This window comes from Tenebrio molitor, chromosome 8 (assembly GCF_963966145.1).
Source record: "Tenebrio molitor chromosome 8, icTenMoli1.1, whole genome shotgun sequence".
NCBI classification, from domain to species: Eukaryota; Metazoa; Arthropoda; class Insecta; order Coleoptera; family Tenebrionidae; genus Tenebrio; species Tenebrio molitor.
This window is the reverse complement of record NC_091053.1, coordinates 16,452,615-16,465,570: the sequence shown is the minus strand read 5'-3', so window position 1 is coordinate 16,465,570 and position 12,956 is coordinate 16,452,615. Positions and strand designations below refer to the sequence as shown.

The following is a 12,956-nucleotide window of genomic DNA, read 5'->3' as shown; positions in this document are numbered from 1 at the left end:
CTTAAAAAAAAACTCACTGTATGTATGGAAAGTCATTTCGAGAACGCGTCCCAAGGATCGATCCTTAGAAATATACATCAGGAATTCCCATAAAATAAACGATATTTCACAGTTTCCACTACTTATCAGCGGCCAATTTGATTTAACATCTAATTTTTTAACTATTATTCAAAAAATCTAATTAATTTAAATAGAAATATGCTTAAATATTTTGTCCGACAAAGTATGCATAATTTCAGTGAACGCAGTTGTAACTAGCTGAAAAGAATTTATAATGAATACAGCCTTTAGGTGCTAGCCGCAGTTTGTGGTAGATGATATTATAACCGGCCGTCATAAGTGTTTTTCGCCAACTATCCCACCTCCACCCGGCGGCACGGCAATTTTGCCGGAGTACATACTATGGCGGCCAAAAAATTTCGGCCGTCATTTTTCCGTCATTTCAAAAAAATCGGTGTAGTCCATTCCTTATTGTCATTATGATTGATGTTTTTACTTGTCACTTTTGAAAGTCAAGCAAAATGCCATCGATATCAAATTTTAATAAAATCAAAATAGTAACTCTTGCACAAAGAGGAATGTCCCAAGCTCAGATTTCGATGGACCTTCGTATACCTAAAAGTACAATTTCGTCCATTCTTCAAAAATGGAGACAAAATGGAATGGAACTATTGAAAGACGCCAAGGCTCAGGGAGGCCTAGCACATTTACTGCAGAAGAAGATAATATGCTTCTCAATAGATTACGCAATAGCCCTTTTATGACGGCTGTTGAAGGGGTAAATACAAGCAAATACAACGGAAAGGAGCAGTCGATTTTCGGCAAACATATAGGCATGGATTTCAGTAGATAGACCTGGGCTAATGTTGTCTCTAGAAGATCGGCTCAACAGTGATGTTATGTTAGGATTCTTGAAGACGTGATGATGCCTTTAGTTTCAAGAATTTTTCCGAATTTTAACTTCATATTTCAACAAGACAATTGTTCAATGCATTCAGCACATAGGGTAGCAGAATGGTAGCATAAACGTTCTTGATTGGCCAAGTCGCAGTCCAGATTTTTGGTTCGTAATTTGCAACAACGACAAGTGATTCGGAATAGGGCAGAACTTTTGACTGCGATTACTAATGCATGGCAATCATTACATAGGAATTATCACAGAGATTTATGCCTCTCCATCTAGCGTCGTATAAGACGAGTTATTGACGCCAATGGAGCAATGACCAAGTATTGATTTTAAACTTCATTCATTTTATCTTTTGATTTAGCTAAGTATTTAAACAAAAATAAATGTTTCATTTCCTTGTCTTTACCTTAATGTTTTTCGTTTGATTTTTTAAAAACTACGGCATACTCGTGTAATTTCCACGGTTCTCTGTTTGGTACTTTAATCCAAAAATAGCCGCAAGTCTGCCTCTAGTCTCTAGTGCCACTAGCGACTAGTGGTCGTGTGGTAATTGTGTAAGAGTGGAACTTGTCCTTTGTATTCACAAAATTTGAACTGATGGACTGAATGACAGATTGTCAAAATGACAATAACGATAACAAAGCGAGGTTATTGGTGCTTAAGGGTAGTTTACACTTCATGTCAGGGCCTTGAAAGTGACGGACGAAATTTTTTGGCCGCAATAGTACACTATTACGGATATTACTATCAAGTAATAGTGCAGTGCTTATCAACATAATTACCGGCGTCTCGCCTCCGCATTATGACTTTGTTGTGTATTATGTTCTGTGTCAATGTTAAGGAACTTCCTCACGATGTGACATGAGTATAATAATATACCTTTTTGAATTTCAACTACCAATGTGTTATCTAAATCCAGAATTTTTAAATTTTTAAAAAGAGATTGCGGTACTATTCCCGTTGCTGAAATTACAAGTGGTAAAATCGAAATTTTTTCTAAACACCAAAGATTTCTCATAGCAACGGACAGCTCTAAATATTTATTAATTTTTGTGTTATATGTCTGTGTTATATTATGTGAATTTGGAACAGCTATATCTAAAAGATATGCTTGCTTTTGTTGTTTATTTAAAATTATAATGTCTGGTCTGTTATGCTTAATATGAATGTCAGTTAAAATTGTTCTATCAAAATATAACTTGTAACTGTCATTTTCCAAACAACTTTCTGGTGTATAACTATAATGTGGTTGTGTATTCTTTAATAAATTGAATTTAACAGCTAAATTCATGTGTATAATTTTAGCGAATATATCGTGTCGTTTTTTATATTCGCTTTGAGCCAAAACGGTGCAAGAAGATATAATGTGTTCAATTGTTTCCCCTTCAGTTCCGCAAATCCTACATTTATCAATTATCGATTGCAAACCGCATATGTGTTTTTTATAATTTCTTGTATTTATAACACGATCTTGTATTGCAAATATAAAACCCTCCGTCTCAGGGTGAATATTTGATTTCTTAAGCCATGCATGAGAGGCCTGAATATTAATTTCTGGTTGTTCCAGTTCTTTAAAGTATCTCCCATGTAAAGACTTCTGTTTTATATTTGCTATTGTGTCAGGTATATTTGGCTTAACAATGTCTGAAATTATATTATCACTTAAATTTAAAGGTGTGTAGCCTTTATCGGCTGAAACCAAAGCATTGAAAAAGGTGTTATCACGAGCTCTATTGAGGAAATAATTTTTTAGTGAAGCAATTTGATTTTTTAGCAGTATTTCTAGATTTGAAAAACCCCTACCACCGTTTTCGCGTGGTAAATTAAATCTTTCAATAGCAGATTTAGGATGGTGTTTACTAAATTTAGTAAAAAGAACTCTAGTTTTAATGTTTATGTTCTGTAAATTAGTTTTGGACCATTTTATAACACCGAAAGAATAGGTCAGTAATGGAACAGCATATGTATTAACTGCTTTAATTAAATTATTACCATTTAATTTTGATTTTAAAATAGATTTAATTCTAAAATAAAATTGCTTTTCTAAATTTTCTTTTATAATTGAGTGTTGAATATGATTTGATTGATTAATACCTAAATATTTATAAAATTCTCCTTTATTTAAATTTTTAATGATTTCTCCTTCTTGAGTTATATATTCTAAATGTTCGTAATGACCGCGACATATTGATTGCATTTTACACTTATCAATACCAAAACTCATCCCAATATCATTTGAGAAATTTTCAGTTATTGTTAGTAACGATAAAATGTGATTCTTTTTTGATGCATAAAGTTTTATGTCATCCATATAAAGAAGGTGATTTAATTTGGATAGTGTGGTATTATTAAGTCTAATATTGAAACCATATCCAGTGCTATTTAATAGATTTGTCAAAGGATTAATGGCTAGACAAAACCATAAAGGACTTAAAGAATCTCCTTGATAAATTCCCCGTTTAATTTGAATAGGCTCGGATTTTAATTTAGTATTGTTTATTGATAAATTTAAAGTAGTTCTCCAAAATGTCATAACATGAGATAAAAAGTTAATCAAATCCAAATTAATTTTATACATTTTAAGAATTTTAATTAACCATGAATGTGGTACTGAATCATAGGCTTTTTTGTAGTCTATGAATGCGGTATAAATATTTCTATTATTTTTTCTAGCTTGTTCCATTATTACCGTATCTATTATGAGTTGTTCTTTACAACCAAAACACTCTTTAACACAACCCTTTTGTTCTTCATTAAGTATATTTAATTTTTGACAATGGTCGTAAATTATTACTTTAATGCAAGATGTCATAATTTTATAAATTGTAGGTAGACATGCGATTGGCCTATATTTTGATGGATTCTTAGTATCGGAATCTTTTGGTTTCAGATATGTTATACCATGGGCCAAAAACTCTGGAAATGTGTTAGGTTCCCTAATAAATCCGTTAAAGTGATCAAGTAAGCATTTATGAATACAAGTAAATTTTTTTAACCAAAAGTTATGAATTTGGTCACCTCCAGGGGATTTCCAATTATGTGAACTATTAATATTTTTAACTAAAATTTCAAGGCTAATTTGAATATGATGTCGATTATTACTATCTGGTATATCATTTTCTAAATGAGGAATCCATTCTGCCTGATTATTAAATTGAACTTCATTTGACCATATGTTTGACCAGAATTCTTTAATTTCGTTTATATTTGGTGTACCATTATTAGTTTGAGTTTTATTATCTGTTAAATTTTTGTAAAACAACTTTTCATTATTTCTAAATAGTTTGTTTTCAAATTTCCGTTGTTTATTATTTTTATATCTTTTGAGTCGTTTAGAATAAATATGTAACTTCTGTAATAAGGTGTCTTTGATTTCTATTAATGTTTTATTATATTCATTATATTTTAAACAATGTATTCGATTGTTATTTAAAATGGATTGAATACAATTATTTAGATGATTAGAATTTATACCCTTGAGTTATTCTACCTAAATCTCGTCTGATATTATTAATACGTTTATTTAGTCTTTGTTCCCATTTTGGTAATTCTTTCGTTTTTATATTATTTGTCTGGCCAATTTCTTTTGATCCATTTAATCTGATAATTGTTAAAGCTCCACTATATATAATACTGTGTAATTTTTTAAAACTTGTGGTGTTATTTACAAATTTAGGTAAAATGAATTGATTTAAAATTTCAATCATTGCAAAGAATTTTTTGGAGCTTTGTTGTTTAGGTAATAGTGGTCTATTAAATGGTTCAATATGTTCAAATTCGTTCAGAGTTCTATTAAATTCATCTTCAATTTGTTCTTTAAAATTTTGATGGTAGTAAAAATTTTGATTAATAACATGTATATCATTATAACTCAAGTCTAAATTATGTATGTCTGTTTGTATGGTGTTTGGTGAATCGATAATTGGACAGAAAGAGTCATTATGATTAGATAAACTTTGTAAACTTTGCGGTTCAACAGAATTTTGGAGTAAATTATTAGAAACTTCATTATTGTCAGAATAATTAATTGACAATTCTAACTTTACATCATTTTTGATCTTTTCTAAAATTGCCGAAGGGATATAGTTTTTCTTCATAATGGCTCTCCTCTGGTCAGCTAAATTTTGAATAGTAACAGGAAACTGGGGGTACTTACTTTGGAACGCTTTAAATAAATCAAGCCTGTAAGTACTCACAACATCCTGTAGTTTCGTGATCCGAAAATATTCCCGTATAATGAAAATATTCATTTCCATAGTCCATTTTTTGCGTTTTCTAACTTCTGTAGCACCATTGGATTGCAGTGAAGCACTTGCAACAACATTTGGCGCGTTTTTATTAGAGAGCGAATTTATTGACATTTAGACAGTTGTCACGGCAAATTATTATTATTATTATTATATACCAAAATGAGTAGAGCTTATAAAGCTATTTTACTCAGAGATAAAGAAAATGATTTTACCAACCGAAATGATCATCCAGGCGATTCTTAAATATATTTACACTCTCAGACTCAATAAGTTGTATAGGAAGCATATTCCAGTAGTTAACAACGCGCACAGATAGGAAATTTAGCTAGGTCGTCGGTATCCAAAACACCATCTCGTGAACCTACGCTGAACCCTCTCGTAAACCTCCAGATCCTGTAATCTGTCAGGGAACCAGACCGGATGGGCAAACTCTAGGACTGGCCTGACAAAAATCTTGAACAACTTGGACATCAACGGTAAGTTTGATTTGGTGAAGCACTGATGCAGAATGTACATACGCGAGTTGGCCTTCCTGACTTGTTTCGAGATGTGATTGGCCCACGTCAAATTCCCACTTACAACCACACCCAAATCATTGTGTTCCAGCACGGCAAGTAGACGTACACCGTCAATGTGATAGGACATACCAGTATTTTTTTTGCCAATATGAAGTACCACACATTTATTCTTGTTTAAAGGTAAACCCCAACTTTCACTCCAACACAAGACCTTGTTCAAATCCTCTTGCAACGTAAATGAATTATCCGTATCGTTATATAATTTTTTGTAATATCTAGTTGTTAAAGGTGGCTTTCCGGACTGTTTGTCACCATGTAAACAACCTCATAACGGCCGGAGTCCGTTATAGGTGTCCGTTATGAGCGGGAGCGGCCGTTATAAATGACTAAATAACTATAGCAACGTAAATCTAAACTTTATTTTTCAACTTTTTTTACAATTGGTACAATAATTAATGTTTAATGGGATACACCTTGAATTAATCGAAATCCATATGCCACTAGCAGATGTAGACGAGATCGAAGATGATGCTTCAGAATTTTAACACCAACACAAGCGCGATTTTGCAGGGAATAACGATGACTTCACTTGCTCTGCGGCCATCCGGACATCGGGAATATCTTGATCGCGATTTTTTATTCATTTCAGTCGTTTATTTTCAACGGAAAGTGAAGTGTTGAACAAACCTGACAAACAGCAGCAAATGGAGACAAGATTGAAGATGATGCTTCACTAACACAAGCGCGATTTTGCAGGCAGTAACGATGACCTCACTTCCGGACATCGGGAATATCTTGATTGCGATTTTTTATTGATTTCAGTAACTTATTTTCAACGGAAAGTTAAGCGTTGAACAAATCTGACAAACAACATTGAAACAATTTTTTTTCACAAACACCGGTTGACATGACGACGTCCTCCGCACACTTATTAATCATTCGGTTTTTTCGATGCCGTTGAAAAAAATGTGTTTCAAAAAGATTATTTTGAACGAATCGTAGAGATATTACAAAAACTATTGTACAATACACGTCCGTTAGGGCCTTTACAGCCTCGCCAGTATTATTCGACTCGCTCTGCGAGCTCGTCTCACAAAATTTCTGGCTCGGCAGTAAAGGCTATCCTAACGGACTTCTACTGTAAAATACTATAATGTCATCAGCGAACATCGCACAAGGCGAGAGAAATAAGCCAGGAATATCGGCGGTATATAACAGGAACAACTTGGGACCCAATACAGAACCTTGTGGGACCCCACTTAAAACGTCAAAGAAGTCACTAAGAACTCCATTTACTTTAACGGCAAATTTACGGTCGGAAAGAAAATGTGTGATCCACGCAAGGAGTCGTCCACTAATGCCATGCGTCTTCAATTTGGTAATCAGTAAGTTTATTGGGACTTTATCGAAAGCCTTGGCAAAATCTAAGTAAACCACATCAACACTCTTACCCAGATCAACAAGGGAAGACCAATCGTTCAGACAAGACAACAAATTTGTTTCAACAGATTTTCCCTTCGTGAAACCATATTGCTCCTTCGGTATAATTGCAAACTCTGAGGTAAAACTGTCAAGCCTGTCAACTATTATGGACTCCATGATTTTGACCACCGAGGAAGTCAAGCTTATGGGCCTGTAATTATTCGCCTCCAATCTATTACCGCTTTTGTGAATGGGAGTAATGTACGCAGTTCTCCAGTCGCAAGGTAACGTAGATGAGTGGAACGACTGTTCCATTAGAAGACTCAACGGGAAAGACAATGGATGACTACAGTTTCTCAGAATAGAAGGTGAGATATTGTCAGGACCAGGGCAAGACGTGGGCTTTATCGTTTGAAGCTTTCTAAGTATGGACTCACTATCGAAACTAACATCAGTAATTATCCGTCCAGGTGTAACTTCGTGATCAGGTAACTTAGACTGACTCAAGGTGTGATTATAAATATGAGAAAAGGTGTGAGCAAATAGATTCGCAGTTTCATAATCCGAGGTAGTTAACGTGTCGTCCGCACGTTTTAGTCTAAATTCTTTGGCTTCAATGGCCAGAACGCGTCTGACAAACTTAAAGAGTGATTTAGGATTATCAGAGTTTACTATGCGTTCCTCGTAACCCTTTTTAGCTAGTTTTATTTGTTTTGATAGGGTGTTAGACAGCTTTCTGTGAGATTCATAATCCTCAATGGATAAGGATCTTCTAAACTTTTTTCAATTCACTATTTACAGAGCGTACATCAATAGGTCATCATTCCGGGAATGCGTTTATAAGTTTGGAATATTGAAAAAATTCCTTTTAGATTACAACATTAAAACAATAACCTGAAATATTTTACACTAATGGCCGGTTGCACCGCACTTTTAATCCAGTGATTAACGTTAGTTATTATTTAATTTGACAAGTTTGTTTGCACCGCACTTTAAATAACCTTGAGAGCCGGTTTCACCAACGTCAGTTAATAGTATTTTACAGTAGAAGTCCGTTAGGATAGCCTTTACTGCCGAGCCAGAAATTTTGTGAGACGAGCTCGCAGAGCGAGTCGAATAATACTGGCAAGGCTGTAAAGGCCCTAACGGACGTGTATTGTACAATAGTTTTTGTAATATCTCTACGATTCGTTCACAATTATCTTTTTAAAATACATTTTTTTCAACGCCATCGAAAAAACCGAATGATTAATAAGTGTGCGGACGACGTCGTCATGTCGACCGTTGTTTGTGAAAAAAAATTGTTTCAATGTTGTTTGTCAGATTTGTTCAACGCTTAACTTTCCGTTGAAAATAAGTGAATGAAATCAATAAAAAACCGCAAGCAAGATATTCCCGATGTCCTGAAGTGAGGTCACCGTTATTGCCTGCAAATTTGCGCTTGTGTTAGTGAAGCATCATCTTCGATCTTGTCTCCATTTGCTGCTGTTTGTCAGATTTGTTCAACACTTAACTTTCCGTTGAAAATAAACGACTGAAATCAATAAAAAATCGCGATCAAGATATTCCCGATGTCCGGATGGCCGCAGAGCAAGTGAGGTCATCGTTATTCCCTGCAAAATCGCGCTTGTGTCGGTATTAAAATTCTGAAGCATCATCTTCGATCTCGTCTACAGCTGCTAGTGACTTACGGATTTCGATTAATTCAAGGTGTGTCCCATAACATTAAACATTAATTATTGTACCAATTGTAAAAAAGTTGAAAAATAAAGTTTAGATCTACGTTGCTATAGTTATTTGGTCATTCATAACGGCCGCTCCCGCTCATAACGGACACCCTTAACGGACTCCGGCCGTTATGAGGTTGTTTACATGGTGACAAACAGTCCGGATATCCACCTTTAACAACTAGATATTACAAAAATAATTTAACAAACCGTTAGCGCTATTCTGTGAATAAATGTGACAGATGTCGTTTCACCAACCACAATTAGCACTATTCGTTCAATAAATCGTCTATTAAATTAACTGACCAAATTTGGTCAGTTAAAACCTGACCTGACCTGACCAAATTTGGTCAGTTAAAACCCCAGTTAAATTAATGTGACAATACATTTGTCATTTTAATTTTAATACCAAAATAAGAAAATTTGCGAATTTGGAAAATTGATAACAGATAAGTAAGAAATAATTACTAATAAATAAGATAAATTCTTGAATAAGCAATTTTGAAAGTATGTTGTCGTCATCGTCATCGGATTCATCAGATGAGGTAATAAGGCCTCCTATAAGAAGATCACCAAGACCAATTATGCGTGGCGATCCTTTTACGGAATACACTGAATTCCAATTTAAATTACGTTTCAGATTTTCTAAAATTGGCGCTAGGGAAATTTTAACATTAATTGAAGAAAATCTGGCACATTTAAATGATCGAAACGATTCAATCACTCCCGCGTTACAACTTCTGATAACTCTACGGTTTTACGCTACTGGAACGTTTCAAATGTGCATAGGGGATCTGGTAAACGTATCAAAATCTTCTGTTTGTAGAATAATTCATCGAGTAACAAATGCCATAGCATCTTTACGCCATTATTTTATACGTTTGCCAGATCGCAGAAATGAAATTCGAAAAATTCATAATGATTTTTACGAAATTGCTGAATTTCCCAATGTGCTTGGAGCAGTAGACTGTACGCATATCAAGGTGCAGTCTCCAGGAGGTGATCATGGGGAATTATATAGAAATAGGAAGTCATGGTTTTCTATCAATACTCAAGCTATTTCTGATGCCAATTTAAAATGTATCGATGTTGTTGCGCGATCGCCTGGCTCCGTACATGATTCTACAATTTTTAATGATTCACGTATAAGAATGCGTCTAGAAAATAACGAATTTCCAAATTGTTATTTATTAGGCGATAGTGGGTATGCATGCAAAAGATACTTGCTTACACCACTTCTCGTTGTTAACAATAGAGCAGAGCAACGATATAACACTGCTCATAAAACCACAAGAAATGTGGTTGAAAGAAGTTTTGGAGTACTGAAGAGGCGTTTTCCATGTTTGGCGATCGGTTTACGTGTACAAATTGAAAAAGTACTTCCAATTATAATCGCCACAATGATTTTGCATAACATATCAATTGATGTGAATGAGGACGACCCAATAGAAGATCCAGAAATAGATATTCCACATTTCGAAGAACCAGATGATATCTTTAACGTCGAAATTATTAACAACAATGAAAATAGGGCTGTTCGTACGGCTTTAATTAACACCATTTTTAATAGGTAGTAAGCATCTAATTTAACATTTTATATTTTTACGTGCACCTTTATAAAATAAAATAAATTTTGACAAAGAATTCTAATGAAAAACAGAAAAAATATTACAATGAATTTAACTGTTTAGTTTTTAATAGGTTATCCAATTCTTTTCCCTTTAAATCTTCTAACTCTTTTTTTCGAATAATTTCTAATACTTCAATTTGTTTTTGATATTTTTCTTTTTTTAAGGCCCATAATTCTCTTTGAATAGAATCGATGCTTGTGTTTCTTTTACTGTTCTTATTACAACGTGATCAACAATGACTGAGTCTGTTGGCAATAAAACAATTGAAAATACTGGTGATTTTTGTCTAGTAATTGACACTGACCACGCACTGACCGGATTTTTTAACTTGAGATGATATTAAAAACATTCTTGGGTATGCAGGTTATGTTTATACTAATACAAAAATTAACCTTCGTTGGTAAATTTTAAATTTGCCAAATTTCATTGTTACCAACAGACTCAGTCATTCTTGATCACCCCGTAGAACGGATGTTTTTTAAAAACGTTTTAATTTTAGTATTTTCAGGGACTACAACAGCCTCTGCAGAAGTTTCACATTCCTCCTCTAGAATATCGGGGCTGGTACTTAGATACAGTTGTTTTCGTGTTCAGTATTTATAATGACTGTTTCATCAATCTGGGCCTCCTCGTTTACGTATTCAGTGATATCATTATCAATATTATGATCATATATGTGATTAGAGAAATCATGAACTGATACTGGTAACTCTATAAAGAAAGTACAGCGATTATTACTTCGTATCTCACCTCCACCCGGCGGCACGGCAATTTTGCCGGAGTACATACACTATTACGGATAATACTATCAAGTAATAGTGCAGTGCTTATCAACATAATTACCGGCGTCTCGCCTCCACATTTTGACTTTTTTGTGTTTTATGTTCTGTGTCAATGTTAAGGAATTTCCTCACGATGTGACATGAGTATAATAATATATCTTTTTGAATTTCAACCACCAATGTGTTCTCTAAGTCCAAAATTTTTAAATTTTTAAAAAGAGATTGCGGTACTATTCCTGTTGCTGAAATTATAAATGGTAAAATCGAAATTTTTTCTAAACACCAAAGATTTCTCATAGCAACGGATAGTTCTAAATATTTATTAATTTTTGTATTATATGTTTGTGTTATATTGTGTGAATTTGGAACAGCTATATCTAAAAGATATGCTTGCTTTTGTTGTTTATTTAAAATAATAATGTCTGGTCTGTTATGCTGAATGTGAATGTCAGTTAAAACTGTGCGATCAAAATATAATTTGTAATTGTCATTTTCTAAACAACTTTCTGGTTTATAAAAGTAATGTGGTTGTGTATCCTTTAATAAATTGAATTTAACTGCTAAATTCATGTGTATAATTTTTGCGAATATATCATGACGTTTTTTATATTCGCTTTGAGCCAAAACGGTGCAAGAAGAAATGATGTGTTCAATGGTTTCCCCTTCAGTTCCGCAAATCCTACATTTATCGATGATCGATTGTAAACCGCATATGTGTTTTTTATAATTTCTTGTATTTATAACACTGTTATTGTTACAATATTTTTTGTCAAATATTACCGTTACTATCATAAGGATTTTCATGAGGCGTTATAGTGGGTCCTAATAAATTAACCAGCATATTGTCGCCAGTTGTATTAACTGTGAGAGTTTTTGATTTTGAACCACCTCCAGTTTTATAAGTTTGCACCTAAAATGTATTGGAACCATTAAAATTTTAATTCAAAATTTTAGAATTTTACTACCTTTTCATCGGCCAATTTCTTTTTTCTAGATTTTTTTAAATTGTCGTAAAGGAGCTTCAGTTGTTGAGCATTACGCGTACCGGTTTTTGAGCTGGCATTAAATTGGTTTGCAATTAAGTTCCAAGTTTCACGTTTTTGCTTGGCGCTAATAGTATCCGATTTCTTATTTTCGATTATACCCTTTTTATCTGTAACCAACTCTAACAGATACTCTTTTTCTTCTTCAAGAAAATTGTTGGATCTTTCTCGTTTTCTTTTTTGCCTTTGATCCATTCTCAAATCGTCGCAGCAGATGATTGAAATGACGTAAAACGTCAGAATAATTTAATATTTTTGGGTACAATCAATGAGAATAGTTATTTACACAATTAGTGGGATAAAAGCAATATTACAGGATTCGAGTGTGAAGATTGCAGATGACGAGGGCGTTAGCCCGAGTTCATCTGTAATCACACGAGTTTCCTGTATATGCTTTAGCCCACGTGTTATGTACAAATTTTTATCTAAGACCGCCCCGAATTAAAAAAAAAAGGTAAATCTTATTTATTTCCGCTAGTCTCATTACACCACTCAGTGGAATAATGACTTTCTTATCCCACTGAGTGGGGTAATGAAGCTCACTTATCCCACTGAGTGGAGTAATGAAATGCGTCCGGTAATGAAGTTCCTTATTCCACTCAAATGAGTGGGATAAGTGTCATTTATCCCACGGGATTAGATAAAATTATTTTAAAAACAGTTGTTATCGAAATAG

The 12,956-nt window shown here is 33.8% G+C and overlaps 1 long non-coding RNA gene across 1 annotated transcript in view; it reads left to right on the top strand.

The window, feature by feature from the left end:
• LOC138136831 (uncharacterized) overlaps nt 1-12,956 on the top strand; it is a 125,634-nt gene that overhangs the window by 94,676 nt on the left and 18,002 nt on the right. The gene's annotated exons all lie outside the window — the stretch shown is intronic.